Source organism: Triturus cristatus, chromosome 4_2 (assembly GCF_964204655.1).
Source record: "Triturus cristatus chromosome 4_2, aTriCri1.1, whole genome shotgun sequence".
Lineage (NCBI taxonomy): Eukaryota > Metazoa > Chordata > Amphibia > Caudata > Salamandridae > Triturus > Triturus cristatus.
The window spans coordinates 499,710,109-499,730,975 of NC_140586.1; the positions used below are offsets into that span (position 1 = coordinate 499,710,109).

At 49.8% G+C, this 20,867-nt stretch overlaps 1 long non-coding RNA gene across 1 annotated transcript in view; it reads left to right on the forward strand.

Annotated features, from left to right (window-relative positions):
• LOC146834608 (uncharacterized) overlaps positions 1-20,867 on the forward strand; it is a 188,516-nt gene that overhangs the window by 15,679 nt on the left and 151,970 nt on the right. The gene's annotated exons all lie outside the window — the stretch shown is intronic.

The following is a 20,867-nucleotide window of genomic DNA, read 5'->3' on the forward strand; positions in this document are numbered from 1 at the left end:
AAACCTTGGTTTCCAATTGTAAAAAGAACTCTTAAGAGTCTTGGATGTTCTCCGCGGGGGCTTCATTCACTTTTCAATTGAAGATCTTGTGAAAGACCTTCAGGGGATTTTAGCTAAAGGTGGCTGTAGCTGCAGTTCTCTCTAGACTGGACTATCCCAATGCATGCTACATTGGACTTTTTGACATATCTTCTGGTAAAGTTGCAGTTGATTCAAATTCAGCAGTCAGACTCGTGACAGGACTGCCAAAATGTCACCAAACCACAGAAACCATATGGCAACAGCACTGGCTATCAGTGAAACAAAGGATTTTTTTTGTAATGCCTTCATATGGTCCATCTAGCCTTAAATTACTTGGAAGCTCTTGCGATTAAAGCACGGACTTCCAAATATTACCCAAATCATACGCTGCGTTCTGCTTTCAACCCATTGGTAGTGGCTTCACGCGTTAGGTATAGTTGACTTTGTGGAAACTCTTTTAACTGTGTAGTGCATAAAGCCTGGAATCAACTTTCACTGTGTCTGCGTTCCGTTCCAGAGCACCAGTCCTTTCAAAAATACTTAAAACTTTCTTTTTCTACTGACCTTGGGGTCTACTTCCAAATTTTTATAGTTTATTGTGCAGTTCTCGCCACTTGAGAAACTTTTCTTTCCTTAGTGCCAAGACACCTGTAAGGTGAACGTTTCGCTTATAAGTAATTTATTCATTCATTCATGTTGAGGTACTGGAAGTGTTGCTGAGATGAGTGTCAATCATTGGATACATGCCTTATGCTCTAAACAAGTTTGGAAAGTTACCTGTTCCAGATGTATTAATATTGGTACTAGATTCATGTAATCATATGACGGCATTCTCATATAGACTCACATAAATGTGAAAGGGTATGAGGGCCTTGCAAAAGTAGGGAGAGAAACTCGTTGGTTGTCTCCAGAAGAACCCTGGTAACCAGCCTCAAGAAGGATGTGGGAGACCCTGGACACATTTCTAGACTCTTTTGAGCCCCCATGAAAACGTGGAGGGCCGGGGGTGACACATTCTGGCACCCCAAGTTAAGTACCACCCCAACAAGAATGTACCCGGGCTCTAATGGTCAGATCCAATGTCAGACGAAATGTTTATGCACTGTAACGCTCGCGTGCCTGTCTTCTATCTCTTCTTTCACCCCTTAGCTCTCATGCTCCTTTCTATTTTCCTTTCTCTCTGGAATATTAACACGAGTAGGGTATGCACAGATTTGTATGGACAATAGTAATTTGATGGAGCGTTGCAAACCCTGTTACAGAACTACTAATGTGTTCCTGTTTCTTTTTTTTTAAAATGTGTAATAAAACTTGTTGAAATAAAAAAAAAAAGAACAACAGTGCCACTGAATTCAACATAGTGGACACTATATGCGAACTCCCTGGCCCCAATCCCAACTTAATATGACTGCTAGACAGAAAGGAGATCTGTCAGGCTGGCAGAGTGAGTGCGCTGTTGCCATGACTTAAGTGGCAAGTAAAAAGCCTTTTGCGATGTTCTTGACTTATGGGATGTATGAGGGAGCTGAGCTCCTCCTTCCCTCAATGCATGACAAAAATCAGGAGTTAAAGTCAGTTCAATGGGAGGAATGTAAATATTTATATGCTCCTACAATAATAGAAGGAGACAACCCAGGTGAGAGTACGGAGAAGCGATTTTCTTTGGCTCTGCAAACAACTAGACGACCTTGTGATCCAAGGCGGTGGATCCTCGTTGAGAATTAAATCTTCCAGGGCCCACCCGAGTATGGCCGCCGAAGCACGAGGAGCGCCTGGCAGACAAGTGGATTGAGGGCACTGGTGTCTTGGCACTTGTCAGGATTCAGGTGTAGAAGATAAGGGCATGAGCTCAAAGCTTTCACCCTGCAATGTCTATAGCAAACAGTGAGTTAGAAGAGGAGTTAGGGGAAGAGAACGAGTATGTATGAGCTTCAAAGCTTAAAAGAGGAGTTTCTGGACCTGCAGCTTCACCTGAAATCCATTTTAATTCAATTAAAGTGAATTACAGAAAACATCCTACAAGCTTTTCCCAATGCACCGCCTTGTTATACTCTCGTGGCCCAGCTGTATTCCCTAAGAATTGCATGTGGACTCATTTTACACACAGCTTCCATAATCCTGTTAGTCGTCATTATCATACATGTATGACAAAGCCCTAAACATGCATATGTTAAGAGGTGTTTGCCAGACTGAGGGTAAGGCAGATTTCCAGTTTCTATGACGACAGGAAACACTTACCAGGCGGAAGTCAATCTAAGCCCTGGTAACCAAATCCAGGTACATAAATATTGAAAGGCTTCAAGAGTGACCCATTTTTTTCTCCGTTTAATGTTCCTACCGTGAAATCTCTTTCACTGTGAGGCAGCTTCAGCATACGAGGTGCCCATTAACCATCATTTCACTACCCCAGACAAACACAGCGTACACCGAGGCCTACAGAGCGTAAAGACACATAAACCTACTTATCTCAGGTGTTTGGCGCGAGGACAGCTGCACTGTCCTTCATGATGATGTGTGGCTCCTGTGATTATAGTTTCGTTGGTCCCTGATGTCGCTTTGCGCGCAAGATGAGTTGGTAACCGCCTGCTAATATAATGGCAGTGTTTTTATATGCAGATAGAAATATGTTCAACTTACACGTGATTTAATATTAAAAAAATATGGACTTTAATTGAAAACTGGTGAACTCTGCAGAGGGCCGCGGGGAAACGAGAAGAGCCAACACACATATGTATGTTTGCTTCATTACCAATCTCCAGAGTCACCGCTAGGCTCACAGGATGAGCTCTGCAGTGGGCCAAGAAGGGATGCTCTTGGTTGAATGGATGTGCAGAGAAGCCTGAATGGAAGACTGGTGAATGCACGGGACAGCTTTCAGCTGACAAAGCAAATAGTTTGGGCAATTTTTTTATGAGTGAAAATGTTTTACAGCAGTCTCACTGGTGATTTTTGAGAGTGGTGGGGCATAATACTTGCCCAGAATTCCAGCGAGCAAGTGGGCTCAGGGGTTTCTTCCCCCAATAAAATGTTGAAAAAAAAATAGGTTAAATAGTGCATTTTAAAGAACAAGTTTCATATAAATTGCCTTAATGATCACTGATTTGCTAAGCCAATGCAGCCTGATGGTCCCCAGAAGTTGTCTCCATGTTTTTTCGAAATGTGCAGTGGGTGCTCTCCATATGTCAGGAATTACCCCCATTGTGCTAGGGTAACCATTTTGTTATGGTTTTTTGTCCCCCTCCACATCATATGTGAATGTTGTCCAAGCTGTCAGCAATTACATCGAATATGCCAGTGCTAGCATTTTACCATCTGTACACCATACAGCAAGAATTACCTCCAACCTGCCAGCTCACGCATTTTCCATGTGCATTCCATATGCCAAGAATTATCTTCAGTAAGCCAACTACAGCATTTTGCTATGGATACCCCATATGCCAAGAATTACCTCCAATTTGCCACAGGTTTCACATATGCGACGAATAACCTCTAGTTTACCAGCACGAGCATGTTGCTGTAGGTACCCCATATTCCAAGGATTGCCTCCAGTCAGGCATGGCCAGATGCAGACTTACAAGTGTATCACACACACTCACAGTCTTGCTTCCATTCTATCTCACTTGTTCTCGGTCCCTCTGACTCACTTATGTTTATAGTTTCACTCACTCTCACTCTCACACACACACACACACTTGTACTCATTCATATTGATTCTCATTCGCACTCATTGACTGTAACTCACTCACTTGTACATATTCTCACTCACCCTCGCTTTCAGACTCACTTAGACTCATTCACACTCACAGTTTTACTCATCCTCACACTTTCCATTCTGCTCACATTCGCTAGCTCATGCAGACTATATCTCACTAAAACATTTGTGTTACTCATTCTCACTCATTTGCACTCACTCTTATTCTCACACAATCTCATTCTCAGGGTCTCGCTCCCACCTAGGTTTATCTATTTTCACTCACTCTGACTCTCTTATTTAACCTCACTTTCATTCATACACAGTTATGCGCACTTGCATTCCCTCATTCAAACCCACTTAGTGCCACCACACACTCTCATTCTTTTCCACTCACTCACTCACTCTTACTTTCACTCAATTGCACTCAGATTCTCACTATCACCTACTCTCACTCTGATCACTCATTCTCAAACATATGTTCCCTCACACACATTAATGAATACACATGCTGACACATACACACTCTCTCCCCCACACATGCACATTCACTCGCATGCACATACACATACAGGGGCAGATTTATGAGCCCCTTGCGCCACTTTTGCGTAACTTTTAACATGGGAAAAGTGACGCAAAAGTGGCGCAAGGGGCTCATAAATCTGCCCCACAGAGTTTTACCACTTACCTGCTTCACCTGCCTGTGCTGGTCTGCTTAAGGCCCTCAGGTTCAGGTGCATGGCCCCTCAGACAGGCACACAGCTCCTTCCGGTCTCCGTTTCTGAGACAGGAAACTGAAAGTTGAGATCTCTGCAGTGACTACACTATTCAATGTACAAACTTGTAGCTTCTTGTTTTTTCGCCTCACTCTCTCCCATATCAGATGGTGAAAGGGACACTGAGGCTCCTGATATGGAAGAGAGTGAGGTGACAGCCTGACTGACCCGATAGCCCCAGGCACTGCAGGGCTTAAGCTAAAAGCTCCTCTCTGTACGAATAACGCTGCAGTGCAGCACTGCGTCATGTGTGGGGTGGTACTAATGTGCGCCATACCCCTGAGAGCAGGGCCGTGATTTTACCAGCACTGGATAACATCTCCGATGGCTCTCGCTGGCCCTTCTAGGGACCTGTGCCAGCCATCAAAGAGATGCACTGCCTGCCTGGCACAGCTGCTTGATCCCCTCAGCAAGGGCTGGCATTTTTTTATTATACCGATAGAGAATAGTAAGGTAAAATTCACTATTGGTGTAATAAAATCGGTCCGGAAACCAAGGAGAGCGGGGGCCTGATGTCCATACTGCATCATAGCCAAGTCAACATCGTACATTACCTCATACATACTTTTTCAATGACCAGTGAGTTTCTGTGTGGGGCTGCATGGATGTGACAGGGGCCGAATGTAAAGATAACTCAATGGTAAGATGAATGCTCCTTTGCATGATTGGATAAATGGGATATTGTTTGAGTGGGTCAAAGTACAGTAGAGTGGCTACTACATGTATGGATGATGAAGTTGATAAGTGAGTCCATGGACAGATGGCTTATTCTTCAACACCCCCCAAGTTTCTATCAAATCAGCTTGAACATCCCTCCACCAAACCACACATTTATCCATCCTGCAGTGTATACATGTTTACCCATAAACTATCATAGCATCAATGTATGCACCCACACTCATTCATACTTATAGTCATCTCATGGATTCAATGATCCTCCACCCCCACCATGTGCCTATGTGACCCTGCACATATAGCGTTTGATTTTCTGTGCTTGGATGTGTGTTTCTATGTTTATACATGTCAACCTATGTGTGTTTCCTGGTCGAAAATGGATTTTATATGAATGTTGGTTGGTGTGTACAAAAGTCCTTGGAGATGTGTTTCTTTGTTGTTCGTCAGTGCCTGCATTTGCCTAAGTTCCTCTAAGTGTGTTGGTTTACATGTTGGTTTGTGTATGCATAGTTGCCTGTAAGTATTTTGATCTGCCACTGCATGTCAACATAACTGTATGTTGTGTATGTATGCATTGGTGTCTGCAAGATTGTTGGTGCCTATCTGCAAAATCACTTCAAGGTTGATCTCTGCTCTTTTGTGCATGAATGTATGTTATCTGTAAGTGTTTATGGTAGGGGGGGCTGTACTCATGGTGTTTCACTCCACGGAGTTACATCAAAACTCAGCAATATTCCACGGAGTTCAATGAGCAGGCGTTAATCATTACATCATGTTACTCATGATGATTTTTAGTGCAGGGATCATGTTCCATGCTGCAAAGTCAGTGGGATCTGCGCCATGCTTCGCACCTGAGGGCACTGCTTCTTTGCTGCCTCTCGAGTGGATTTTCTACTCGAGCAGTAGCTTTCTAACAGCGAACAGTCACAACTGCCCGCGTTGAGAAAATCTCGCTGGGTGCCCTTCTAGTGCCTGAAAATTGTGCTAGGGGATACAAATTCTTGCCTGCCAACTTAATGTTGGCGAGCCATGTGCAAGAAAAAACAGCGCAATGCAGCGGTTGGTGGAATTTTGCCAGAATTCTCCGTTACAAGCGTAACGCTGATTGGGCAAACCTCTGCGAACTCCGCCTGCAGGGCAGAATTTATCGCCCACCCCTAGTTTATGGACAACTTGCCCCCTACATTCCTCACTCCTTGAGAATGTTTTGCTCAGTGCCTTTGCAGAAAGTCTGTGGGAAGAGGCCTAAAATGAACAGTTCTCTCTTGCACCTTGATTGCTGATTAGCTTTGTATTCACATCAATGTTTAATTACTATCTATCACAAAATACACATGAAGCACAGATTTGGGAACACAGTGGTTTGAAACACTCATGCCTAGGAACAGGAGAAACTGTATCGAGACCGAAGAAGATGAGAGTACTTAATGCTTTATTTTTCTTCCTGAGTCTAATGATAGTTAATAATTCCCATTGAAGATTCATTTGCATAAATCCCATTTGGCCCCATACTCAATGTGACATATCAAACCATGACTGGCTTTATAGATAAAGCAAACACAAGGAGATGATGGACGAAGTGCTGAAACTTTTCAGACACTCACCCCCAGTCACACATCTGGGTTGGATTCATCATTGTTCTTTGGCTCACTTTGCCAGCCCAGTTCAGACCCAGCCATGCACAAATCAGTCCTAGGACCAGTTTTGGGGTAATTCCCCTCATCAGCCAGGTTAGCTTGAATCCAGTGGCAAAATGAGCAAGGACCCACATCTGGGCATACCCTGCCAACTTAAGGCAAACACAGCAAACACAAGGAGATGATAGATGGAGCGCTGAAACTTTTCAGACACACTCCCAGTCACAGATCTGGGTTGAATCCATCATTGTTCTTTAACTCACTTCTCCACCCCAGTTCAGACCCAGCTATATGGAAATCAGTCTTGACCTTGTGCCTCATGGGAACAGTCCAGCCCTGACTACCAAGCCAGATCTTCCCTGGACCGGAAACAAGCATCCTGGGACCAGTTTCACGTTAACACCCCTCATCAGCCAGGCCAGCTTGAATCCAGTGGCAAAGTGAGCAAGGGACCCACATCTGCATCTGTGTCTTATGGGAACAGTCCGGCTGTTTACCGGTAAAGCATCAGTCTACCCCCGACATTGAGGACCTAAACATCTCAGTCAACACACAAGTTAGACAGAAATTGAATTGCTGGGCCACTCTTGACCTGCCTCTATTTATGTCACTGTTGCAAACAATAAAGTCTGGCTCCCATAGAGATTCCACTTCCCTCGCCAAGATTAGTAATCTAGACTTGGATATCTTGCAGCTATATTTGGGACTTCACAATTTCTCTTTTTTGGAGGGATACATCCCACTGGCATGGTTCTTCCCCTCCTGAAGAAACCCAATCTGGACCCTTCTATATGGTCTAATTATAAACCAATTTCTATGCTTTCATGTCCAAATCCATGGAGAAACATGCTAAAAAAGAACTCACCATTTTAGTGGAGTCCCAAAATTAGCTTCACCCCTCCCAATCTGGGTTCAGAGCTGGACATAGTACTGAATCGGCCCTTCTAGAAATCAAGGAACAACTCAGATGGCTCCTGGATTAAGTTGAGACGGCTGCACTGATATTACTTGATCTCAGCGCAACCTTCAATATGTGTCTCATGATATTCTTTTGCAGAGGCTGGCTAATCTAGGTCTCCAAGGGACAGCCCTAGCCTGGATAGCATCCTTCTTAAAGGATAGCTCTTTCAAGGTTACCTCAGCCAGTGCCTCTTCCAATGGCAGGGGTTTCTCAAAGCTCAGCCCTAAGCCCAGCATTATTCGAGATATATGTATGCCTGCCTATTGGCTGACTTGGTGGAAAGCTGCGGCCTCACTTTATTTTCATATTCATATGACAAGGAAATCATCTTCTCCTTGTAATTGGGTGAAAACCACAAACATGAGGCCTTTAACTCCTGTTTGGGCTTGGTTGCCATATGAATGAACAACAACTCACTCAAACATAATGGAGATAAAACCGAGATACTGATGCTGGGAAAGAACCTGGCACTTTGGAGTCCACAGCATCTACCAGAAACCATAGGCGCCCCTCCAGAACCAGTCTCCATGGTCAAGAATCTTGGTTTTCTTCTGGACGGTAAGCTGTCCATAAAGCCTCATGTGGCAAAGGGGGAAGCCTCCTGTTTCGCCGTTCTGAAATGGTTTCAGAAAATCATTTGGCCCCCAGTTCAAAGGACGGTTATTCAGGCACTTATTATGGCGAGACTGGCTTACACCAATAGTCTCTATCTGGGGGCAAATAAAGCATTGATCAGATGGCTGCATGTGGTTCAGAACTTGGCTGCAAAGATGTTTTATAGACTCAACAACACCGCCTCTGCTTTGTATCTCTTCTGAGAATTTCATTGGCTCCCGGTGGACAGGCGAATTCCCTTCTAAGCCTCGTGCTATGTGAAAAGAGCTAAAACAGGGGTAGGCCCTCCCTTCCTTCCTTCACGAGCTGTTGCGATCATATCATCTGGCCCATTGCCTTTGCTCTAGTGAACTGTCCCTATGCACCATCCCCGGTGTCAAACATATACACATAGGAGGCCACTCCTTTGCCAGCGTCCAGTATCTTAAGTTGTGGAATGCCCTATCAGTTTCCTTAAAGTGCTGCACTTTGCTGAATACCACTACCCAATCCTTCTCACTCTGTGGAGTCTATTGGAGTTTAGAATGAAAAAAGCGAACTCTATGGAAAATAAAGAAGGGTTGAAATAGGAAAGGTGTCACTTGTGTTATTTTCAAAAGTGCAGGAAAAAAGTAAACACTGTTTAAATCAAATTTTCTCTGCAGTGTATGGTTATTAATAGTAAATAGCACACAGACATTGATAGCATACGGCTGTTTATAAGGTCGTTTGCGATTGGTTTTGTATTTGAGGAGAGGGGGTGAAGAGGAGGCCCCCAAGTGTGTTTTTACGAAAAAGGAGTAGTAAATGGGGACAGATTCATATGCAAAGCACCTACTGTTTGGTCGCTTGCACATTGTGATTGCAAGAATGATTGCTGCTTGGCACATTTACAAGGACCTGCTTCTGATTATTTATCTGACAATCGTTTGCATTTTTTGTTAGTCTTCAAATACAAATTTGAGAAAACCATGCAAGCATCACTCTGTGGAGGTGTAAGGGCAAAGGAACCAATGACCCAGAATCTCAAAGCTAGGCCTGGGCGGTGAACTCCACTACGTTCGCAGAGTTTGCAGAGTTTTCAACACTCTGTGCGCCTCGTAGCACGCGGAGTTCCAAAAAAACTCAACTCTGCGTAGCGGAGGGGAGTCTTTATCTCACTCGCGCTCGCTGATGTCAAGTTAGCAAGCGCAAGCAAGGGAAATCCACCTTCAATCCCAATGGGCAGTCAGATTTCTCAACGCGAGCGGTCAAGGATGGCCGCGACCGCTTGCATTGAGAAACCTTCTGTTCGTGTAGAAAACCTACTCAAGTGGCAAGAAAAGGAGCAGAGCTCTCTTGCGCTGCACATGGTGCTGTTTGCGCTGATTTTACAGCATGGAACAAACAACCAGCTCTGAAAATCAATGTGAACTGCATGACCAAACGCAATCCGCCGCTTGCGGAACTCTGCTTAGCAGGACAGAGTTCTTTGGTTACTTCACGGAGTTCAGCATAGTCCCTAATAATGTTGATGTGCCCCAGCACAGGGCTTTTCTCTGCTGGGCTAAGGATACAATTAAAGTGTACCACCACTCATGGTGGGGGTTGTCTAATTATCCCTTATCATGATATTGGAGGAAATAAGGTTAGGTTGTGAGAGAATTGAAGTCTGTGTGCAAAAACCTAATAGTCTAAGTCAGGGGCCTTACAAGGAAGGACGAGCTACAAAAGGCGCTGAGGGCCTGGGTAGCAGCCAGAGGTGCAAGTTGGCAATCTGGGGACCTTAGTGGAGAGGAGGGGAGCCTAGTCTTAGGATGGGTGTGTTTTTGGGAGGGGGGGAACCCTTCCGTCCAGGCAGCAGTGGCCTGTCCCCAGAGGAGCTGGAGGACAGGCGGGAAGCAAGGAGAGCCGCCATGGAGCTAGAAAAGCTTAGATTGGCCATGGAGGAGAAGAGAATGGTTTTGGAACATGGAGTTAGGATGAAAGAGCTGGATCAAGAGAAACGAACCAGCTCAGATGGTGGCAGCAACTCAAGACTAACAGACCGAATCGTACACATCCCTAAGAAGGTGGGCAGAGAGTTCAAGAAGGGGGATGTCATACAGAGGTGGTTTCAGGGTTACGAGGCAGCGATACACATGAATGGGGTCCCTCAGGAGAATTGGGGGGCAGGATTGTGGTCTCTGTTCTCAGAGGAATCCAGGGATACTTTGACAGCTTTGGGTAAGGGGCCTAACCTCACCTATGCTGATATGAAGGAAGCCCTTCTCTTTAGGTATGGTCTCACTCCTGAGAAGTACCGGGATCAGTTTAAGTCCTGGAAGAAATCTGATGCCAACACGTGGCTGGAATGTGTGGATGGGTTTTGTCAATCGTTGGATGGCTGGGTGAAGGGCAGCAATGTGACAGATTCTAAGGGACTCTACAATTTGATTGGTGGAAGCACCTGTCCAGTCTATGTTTTGCAGATCTGCGCCAGCACCTAGTAGATAGTAAGCTAACTGACCCCAGGAAGCTTGCTATTGAGGCGGACAGCTGGGTGAGTACCAGGGTCCACAAGAAAGCGTTCGTGGGTGACTCAGCCAAAGGTGGGCAGGGTCCCCAGCTGAAGAGTGGGGAGGACAATGGTAAAACACAGGAGTTCTCGAAAGGGCCCCAAAATAACACCCAGGGTAAAGGTTCCCATCCCCCCGGAGATAAGAAGCAAGGGGCCTCGACAGGAAAGTCTGCCGAGACCGGCCCCCGCAAGTGTATTACATGAGATCAGGTGGGGCACATGAAAGGAGACCCCAGGTGCCCAAATGGGACACAGCCCTCCACCGGTGGGCAGTCCAAAGTGTTGGCCAGTGTAGCGCTTGGGGAGGAGGAGGAGTCCCAACAGGAGGGTGGGGACCCCGCAGAAATGACCCTCATCTCACTAGGGGACAGTGAAATGGTCCCTGGAGCCCAGGTGCCCCCTAACACAAAGAAATACAGCGCCTGGGTGACCATCAACGGGAAAAGGGTAGAGGCTCTCAGGGATACTGGAGCCAGTGTGACCTCAGATCGGTTTCACCTGGTCCCTGAGACGCAGGTAGTCCCCGGGGCATTCCACCAGGTGATAGACAATTCAGAGCGCCAATGTCTGGTGGCGCAGGTTCCCTTTGAGTGGGGGGGTCTCAGGTCCACGGAGGGTAGTTGTGAGCCCTTCCATGCCTGTCGATTGTCTGCTCGGTAACAACCTGGAGCAGTCCTTATGGAAGGATGTTGAGCTCAGGTCCCACTTGGAGATGTTGGGGTTGCCAGAGTGGTTATGCATGTCCACTCGGTCGATGGCGGCCTGAGAGGGTGATCAGAGTGACCCGGAGCCAGAGACAGTGGCCTAGGTCCCTGCCAAGAGAAAGTGCAAGGGGCACGGGAAACTGGCCCCTGAGGTTCCCACGGCCCGGGAGGAGGCAGACCTCGAGAGGGACGCCCAGGTGCCTACAGGGGAGCAGGTAGCCGAACTGGGGGACATCTCTGAGCTGACCCAGTGGCAGCAAGAAGAGGGTCCCACCAGGGAGGAGTTTTGCCGGGAGCAGCAGGAGTGCCCTTCTCTGGAGGGTCTGTGGTGGCAGGCCGCAGCCCAGGCGACTGGTGATCAGTCCGGATCACATTGGATGTATTGGGAGAATGATCTCCTGTACAGCGAGCCTAAGGTCGCGGAACCTGGGTCAGCCCGTGTGCTGGTGGTACCCCAGGGCTTCCGGACCTTCCTACTGGGTCTGGCTCACGACGTGCCTTTGGCAGGACATTTGGGGCAGGACAAGACCTTTGACCGGCTTGTCACCCACTTTTTCTGGCCTCAAATGCAAAGGCAGTCGGATGCGCATTGTCGGTCTTGCCAAACTTGCCAGGCAAGTGGCAAGAGTGGGAGGAAGGTCAAAGCGCCTCTCCAACCATTCCCCGTGGTGGGGACACCCTTTGAAAGAGTAGGGATGGACATCATGGGGCCACTGGATCCCAAGACAGCCATGGGCAACAGGTACATCCTGGTCTTGGTGGACCATGCCACCCGGTACCTGGAGGCAATCCCTCTCAGGACAACGACTGCGCCAGTGGTGGGCCGGGCGTTAATGTAGATCTTTTCCCGCGTGGGGTTCCCCAGAGAGGTGGTTTCCGACAGGGAGACGAACTTCATATAGAAGTATATGACATCCCTGTGGAAGGAGTGTGGTGTTACGTACAAGTTCACCACTCCTTACCACCCCCAAGGTAACGGTCTGGTAGAAAGGTTCAACCAGACCTTAAAGGGCATGATCAAGGGTCTCACTGAACCCATGAGGCGTAAGTGGGACGTCCTCTTACCATGCCTGCTTTTTGTGTACAGGGAGGTACCTCAGAAGTCTCTCGGGTTCAGCCCCTTCGAGCTTCTGTACGGTCTCCCCATGCGAGGACCGCTCAGCTTGGTGAAGGAGGGCTGGGAGGCCGCTCCCAAGAAGACACCCCAGGATGTGTTCAGCTACATGCTGGCCTTCCGCAACCAAACGGCCCACTTCAGGAAACTCGCTAAGGCGAACCTCGAGGCCAGCCAGGAAGAAATGAGGAAGTGGTATGACCAGATCATATCATCTGGCCCATTGCCTTTGCTCTAGTGAACTGTCCCTATGCACCATCCCCGGTGTCAAACATATACACATAGGAGGCCACTCCTTTGCCAGCGTCCAGTATCTTAAGTTGTGGAATGCCCTATCAGTTTCCTTAAAGTGCTGCACTTTGCTGAATACCACTACCCAATCCTTCTCACTCTGTGGAGTCTATTGGAGTTTAGAATGAAAAAAGCGAACTCTATGGCAAATAAAGAAGGGTTGAAATAGGAAAGGTGTCACTTGTGTTATTTTCAAAAGTGCAGGAAAAAAGCAAACACTGTTTAAATCAAATTTTCTCTGCAGTGTATGGTTATTAATAGTAAATAGCACACAGACATTGATAGCATACGGCTGTTTATAAGGTCGTTTGCGATTGGTTTTGTATTTGAGGAGAGGGGGTGAAGAGGAGGCCCCCAAGTGTGTTTTTACGAAAAAGGAGTAGTAAATGGGGACAGATTCATATGCAAAGCACCTACTGTTTGGTCGCTTGCACATTGTGATTGCAAGAATGATTGCTGCTTGGCACATTTACAAGGACATGCTTCTGACTATTTATCTGACAATCGTTTGCATTTTTTGTTAGTCTTCAAATACAAATTTGAGAAAACCATGCAAGCATCACTCTGTGGAGGTGTAAGGGCAAAGGAACCAATGACCCAGAATCTCAAAGCTAGGCCTGGGCGGTGAACTCCACTACGTTCGCAGAGTTTGCAGAGTTTTCCACACTCTGTGCGCCTCGTAGCACGCGGAGTTCCAAAAAAACTCAACTCTGCATAGCGGAGGGGAGTCTTTATCTCACTCGCGCTCGCTGATGTCAAGTTAGCAAGCGCAAGCAAGGGAAATCCACCTTCAATCCCAATGGGCAGTCAGATTTCTCAACGCGAGCGGTCAAGGATGGCCGCGACCGCTTGCATTGAGAAACCTTCTGTTCGTGTAGAAAACCTACTCAAGTGGCAAGAAAAGGAGCAGAGCTCTCTTGCGCTGCACATGGTGCTGTTTGCGCTGATTTTACAGCATGGAACAAACAACCAGCTCTGAAAATCAATGTGAACTGCATGACCAAACGCAATCCGCCGCTTGCGGAACTCTGCTTAGCAGGACAGAGTTCTTTGGTTACTTCACGGAGTTCAGCATAGTCCCTAATAATGTTGATGTGCCCCAGCACAGGGCTTTTCTCTGCTGGGCTAAGGATACAATTAAAGTGTACCACCACTCATGGTGGGGGTTGTCTAATTATCCCTTATCATGATATTGGAGGAAATAAGGTTAGGTTGTGAGAGAATTGAAGTCTGTGTGCAAAAACCTAATAGTCTAAGTCAGGGGCCTTACAAGGAAAGACGAGCTACAAAAGGCGCTGAGGGCCTGGGTAGCAGCCAGAGGTGCAAGTTGGCAATCTGGGGACCTTGGTGGAGAGGAGGGGAGCCTAGTCTTAGGATGCGTGTGTTTTTGGGAGGGGGGGAACCCTTCCGTCCAGGCAGCAGTGGCCTGTCCCCAGAGGAGCTGGAGGACAGGCGGGAAGCAAGGAGAGCCGCCATGGAGCTAGAAAAGCTTAGATTGGCCATGGAGGAGAAGAGAATGGTTTTGGAACATGGAGTTAGGATGAAAGAGCTGGATCAAGAGAAACGAACCAGCTCAGATGGTGGCAGCAACTCAAGACTAACAGACCGAATCGTACACATCCCTAAGAAGGTGGGCAGAGAGTTCAAGAAGGGGGATGTCATACAGAGGTGGTTTCAGGGTTACGAGGCAGCGATACACATGAATGGGGTCCCTCAGGAGAATTGGGGGGCAGGATTGTGGTCTCTGTTCTCAGAGGAATCCAGGGATACTTTGACAGCTTTGGGTAAGGGGCCTAACCTCACCTATGCTGATATGAAGGAAGCCCTTCTCTTTAGGTATGGTCTCACTCCTGAGAAGTACCGGGATCAGTTTAAGTCCTGGAAGAAATCTGATGCCAACACGTGGCTGGAATGTGTGGATGGGTTTTGTCAATCGTTGGATGGCTGGGTGAAGGGCAGCAATGTGACAGATTCTAAGGGACTCTACAATTTGATTGGTGGAAGCACCTGTCCAGTCTATGTTTTGCAGATCTGCGCCAGCACCTAGTAGATAGTAAGCTAACTGACCCCAGGAAGCTTGCTATTTAGGCGGACCGCTGGGTGAGTACCAGGGTCCACAAGAAAGCGTTCGTGGGTGACTCAGCCAAAGGTGGGCAGGGTCCCCAGCTGAAGAGTGGGGCGGACAATGGTAAAACACAGGAGTTCTCGAAAGGGCCCCAAAATAACACCCAGGGTAAAGGTTCCCATCCCCCCGGAGATAAGAAGCAAGGGGCCTCGACAGGAAAGTCTGCCGAGACCGGTCCCCGCAAGTGTATTACATGAGATCAGGTGGGGCACATGAAAGGAGACCCCAGGTGCCCAAATGGGACACAGCCCTCCACCGGTGGGCAGTCCAAAGTGTTGGCCAGTGTAGCGCTTGGGGAGGAGGAGGAGTCCCAACAGGAGGGTGGGGACCCCGTAGAAATGACCCTCATCTCACTAGGGGACAGTGAAATGGTCCCTGGAGCCCAGGTGCCCCCTAACACAAAGAAATACAGCGCCTGGGTGACCATCAACGGGAAAAGGGTAGAGGCTCTCAGGGATACCGGAGCCAGTATGACCTCAGATCGGTTTCACCTGGTCCCTGAGACGCAGGTAGTCCCACCAGGGAGGAGTTTTGCCGGGAGCAGCAGGAGTGCCCTTCTCTGGAGGGTCTGTGGTGGCAGGCCGCAGCCCAGGCGACTGGTGATCAGTCCGGATCACATTGGATGTATTGGGAGAATGATCTCCTGTACAGCGAGCCTAAGGTCGCGGAACCTGGATCAGCCCGTGTGCTGGTGGTACCCCAGGGCTTCCGGACCTTCCTACTGGGTCTGGCTCACGACGTGCCTTTGGCAGGACATTTGGGGCAGGACAAGACCTTTGACCGGCTTGTCACCCACTTTTTCTGGCCTCAAATGCGAAGGCAGTCGGATGCGCATTGTCGGTCTTGCCAAACTTGCCAGGCAAGTGGCAAGAGTGGGAGGAAGGTCAAAGCGCCTCTCCAACCATTCCCCGTGGTGGGGACACCCTTTGAAAGAGTAGGGATGGACATCATGGGGCCACTGGATCCCAAGACAGCCATGGGCAACAGGTACATCCTGGTCTTGGTGGACCATGCCACCCGGTACCTGGAGGCAATCCCTCTCAGGACAACGACTGCGCCAGTGGTGGGCCGGGCGTTAATGTAGATCTTTTCCCGCGTGGGGTTCCCCAGAGAGGTGGTTTCCGACAGGGAGACGAACTTCATATAGAAGTATATGACATCCCTGTGGAAGGAGTGTGGTGTTACGTACAAGTTCACCACTCCTTACCACCCCCAAGGTAACGGTCTGGTCGAAAGGTTCAACCAGACCTTAAAGGGCATGATCAAGGGTCTCACTGAACCCATGAGGCGTAAGTGGGACGTCCTCTTACCATGCCTGCTTTTTGTGTACAGGGAGGTACCTCAGAAGTCTCTCGGGTTCAGCCCCTTCGAGCTTCTGTACGGTCTCCCCATGCGAGGACCGCTCAGCTTGGTGAAGGAGGGCTGGGAGGTCGCTCCCAAGAAGACACCCCAGGATGTGTTCAGCTACATGCTGGCCTTCCGCAACCAAACGGCCCACTTCAGGAAACTCGCTCAGGCGAACCTCGAGGCCAGCCAGGAAGAAATGAGGAAGTGGTATGACCAGAATGCCACTCTGGTAGAGTTTCAACCTGGACAGAAAGTGAGGGTTATGCCCCCTGTGGAACCTTGTGCCTTGCAGGACAAGTGGACGGGGCCCTTTGAGGTGGTGGAGCGCAAAAGTGAGGTCACCTACCTGGTGGATTTGCAGGCTCCCCGGAACCCGTTACGGGTCCTCCACGTGAACCGCCTCAAACTCCACTTCGAGAGGTCTGAAGTGAGCATGCTCTTGGCGACGGACGTCGGGGAGGAAGCGGAGAGTGAGCCTCTCCCGGACCTCCTGTCCACCCAAGAGGGGGATGGATTGGTGGAGGGTGTGACCCTCTCCCCGGCCCTGACCGCGGAGCAACAGAGCGAGTGTCGCCAGTTGTTGGAGCAGTTTGCCCCACTGTTCTCCTTGACCCCAGGTGTTACTCACTGGTGTACCCACGACGTGGATACTGGCGACAGCCCCCCGGTGAAACATAAGATTTACAGGTTGGCTGACCGGGTCAAGGCCAGCATCAAAGAGGAGGTCTCGAAGATGTTGGCGTTAGGGGTGGTTGAGCCGTCCAGCAGGCCCTGGGCCAGCCCCGTGGTTTTGGTCCCGAAGGCAACGGCGCCTGGTGCCACCCCGGAATTGCGGTTCTGCGTGGACTATTGGGGGCACAATGCCGTCATGCGGACTGACGCACACCCCATCCCCCGAGCCGATGAGCTCATCGACCGGTTGGGAGCGGCCAGATTCCTGAGTACGTTCCATTTAACGTCAGGGTACTGGCAAATCGCCCTAACCGAGGGGGCCAAAGAAAGATCCGCATTCTCGACCCCGGTCGGGCATTACCAGTTCTGTGTGATGCCCTTCGGCTTGAAGAATGCCCCTGCCACGTTTCAGAGGTTGGTCAACCAGGTGTTGGCTGGGCTGGAGGAATTCAGCGCCGCCTACCTGGACGACATCGTGGTGTCAGCTCCAGTTGGGACGAACATCTGCAACACCTCAGGGAAGTGTTGAGGGCACTGCAGACGGCAGGCCTCATGATTAAGGCCAGTAAGTTGCAGATCGGGCAGGGGTCGGTGGTGTACTTGGGACACCAGGTAGGGAGCGGTCAGGTGGCACCCCTACAGCCCAAGATCAACACCATTCTGGCTTGGGAGCCCCCCAAGACCCAGACAGAGGTGAGGGCCTTCTTTGGACTCACCGTGTTAAGGGATATGTCACCATCATGGCCCCCTTAGCTGAGCTGACTTCCAAGAAGCAGCCAAAAAAGGTGATCTGGACTGAGCCCTGCCAGAGGGCGTTTGATCCCCTGAAGGCCACCATGTGCACGGCCCCCGTGCTCAAGACCCCCGACTTCTCCAAGGAATTTTTCGTGCAGACCGACGCGTCTGATTGAAGAGGGCCTGGACCAGCCGGTAGTCTTCCTTAGCAGGAGGCTACTCCCCAGGGAGCAAAGGTGGAGTGCCATAGAAAGGAAAGCTTTCACTGTGGTCTGGGCACTGAAGAAGCTGAGGCCCTACCTGGTTGGGACTCACTTCCGGGTTCAGACCGACCACAGGCCCCTCAGGTAGTTAATGCAGATGAGGGGGGAGAATCCCAAACTGCTGAGGTGGTCCATCTCCCTACAGGGAATGGACTTCACGGTGGAACACCGTCCGGGGATAGAGCACGCCAACACAGATGGCCTGTCCCGGTTCTTCCGCCTTAGTGAGGAGAACTCCCAGGAGAGTGGGCAGTTTTCCCTACTTTCAGCTGGAGGGGACGTGTGTTTGACTTGGCATCTTTTGGAGTGTTTCCCCCGGGTTTCTGCTTTCTGCCCTCCCGGTTTTGACTCTGTTTTTGCTGGTATAATGTTTCTGCGTGCTTTTCGCACTGCTGGTCAGTGGTAAAGTGCTGGTGATCCTATGGTAAATTGTGTTCTGATTGGATGTGTGATTTACTTGTCAGTCCCCACTAAAGGGCACTGCGGGTGCCGGGGCTTGTGAGTCAACCGCTACTCGTGGGACTGCAGCACGGATTGTGCCACCCGCGTACGTAGCCCGAAAAAGGTAAAAGTGAATGAAGTTTGGTATGCCTGAACTCAGCGTCTAAAGACGCAGCCTTTAGCGAGGGTGCCCTTTTTATTCTGAGTTCACAGAGGCCGCTTTTAGAAAGTGGGTATTATTTTGCTCGGTCATCCCGTATGCTTCTGCTGGAATGTGGATTGCCTGTCTGGGTTTTGGAGGATAGAAGGATGGGTGCCGGAGGGGCTCCAGATGGTCTGGATAGGTCAGGAAAGGGCTAATTAGACCTGGGCTGCGATGGGAAGAGGGGAGGAATTTCCTTGCACCTCAAAGGGCCTGGCCTGCCTCTGACAAAGCCGTCTCCACCTCCTGCCAGGAATTCACGCCAGAGGAGGAGCAACTGGTTCTGGCTGGACACCGACACCCTCTGCCTGGCAGATCAAAGGATTTTTGTGTACAAATGCTGGGTTCCAGACCCCTGAATTTTGGAACTCACCTGGATCAAGAAGACTGCACAGGAGAAGCGCAGGAGAAACTGTTAAGAGGAACGACCAATTTGCTGCGTGCTTTGCTGGACCTGCAGTGGCTGCTTCTGTCGTGGGCAGTGAAAGGCCTGGACTGGACTTTCTGCAACCGAATTGGTGAGACTCTCCAAGGGCTTGAGGTAGAGCTTGCCCCCTGTTCACAAAGTCTCAGGAACAGCAAAGACTTCAGGTTCTTCGACCCGCAGCACTGGGGACTGTGTGTTTTGTGCTGCAACCCGAAGAACGCCACTTGACGATGTCTACGATGACCCTGCCGAGCCCGTGTCCTGAAGGCACCACAGAGGACACCGCCGCCACGCCGCACCGCGACCCTGGTCTCACTGAGGACGCCTGCTGATGCCTTCAATGAGCCGCTGCTCGCCCCGTGACCTGTGGGCCCGCACTCTGCACCACCTCGCTACACGGCGATGCCGTGGCCTTCCTGAAGGCGCCACCTCCCGACGAAATCGGCGCCGCTGTTTGCACTGTGAATTGGGGACACCGCTTGTAAATTTCACGACACACCGCCCTCATCCCACACCGCAGCCTTGGCCCATCGACGCCGGTGTCATCGACTCCAGTTTGCCAGCCGACGACAGCGCTCCAGCAACGACAACGCCACTGCTTGCACGTGACCTGCTAGCACCGTGACGAGCACCGCCTCCATCTCGCACCACGACCCTGGTCTCACCGACGACGCCATCTGACGCCATCACCGAGCCGCTGCTCGCCCCGTGACCTGTGGGCCCGAACTCTGCACCACCTCGCTACACGGCAATGCATGGCCTTCCTGAAGACGCCACCTCCCGCCGAAATCGACGCCGCTGCTTGCACCGTGATTTGGGGGCACCGCGTGTAAATTACACGACGCACCGTCCTCATCCCACACCGCAGCCTTGGCCCATCGACGCCGGTGTCATCGACTCCAGTTAGCCAGCCGACGACAGCCCTCCAGCAACAACAACGCCACTGCTTGCACCGTGACCTGCTAGCACCGTGACGAGCACCGCCTCCATCTCACACCGTGACCCTGGTCTCACCGACGATGCCATCTGATGCCGCCACCGAGCCGCTGCTCGCACCGCGACCTGGGGGCACCGCACCGCTGCACTTCGTACCGCAGCACCCGACACCTGTTGGCGCCAGCGCTCCTGATCCCATCAGAGAGGAGCTTGACATGCAACGTGAGTGACTTCAAGGGCCCCATCACCCTGCATCTCTGAAAGGTACTGTTTGCGGGTCTTCCCGACACCGTAGTTGGCCGCGACTACGCGGTCAGCCAGAACTGTTTTCAGATTTGTGTGCTCACGACGCCTTGGAAGCCCGGACGGAGCTATCCACCCAAGGAACTCTTTTTAATCTTTTTGAACTGTGAACTTTTAAGTATAGTATTGTGGAGTTTTTATCGTTTTTGGTCTTATTTTAATTATATACAAATATTGGATATTTTTCTAAACTGGTGTGGTGTCCTTTTGTAGTGCAAAAACTGTATTACTGTTGGTTATGTGCAAATGCTTTACACACTGCCTCTAAGATAAGCCTGTCTGCTCGTGCCAAGCTACCAAGGGGGTGAGCAGGGGTTATTTTAGATATGTAACTCCCTTATCCTGACTAGAGTGGTGGTTTCTGCCTCGCTTTGGAGCAAGTCTCAGCTAGCCAGAAATCCCATTTATAACAC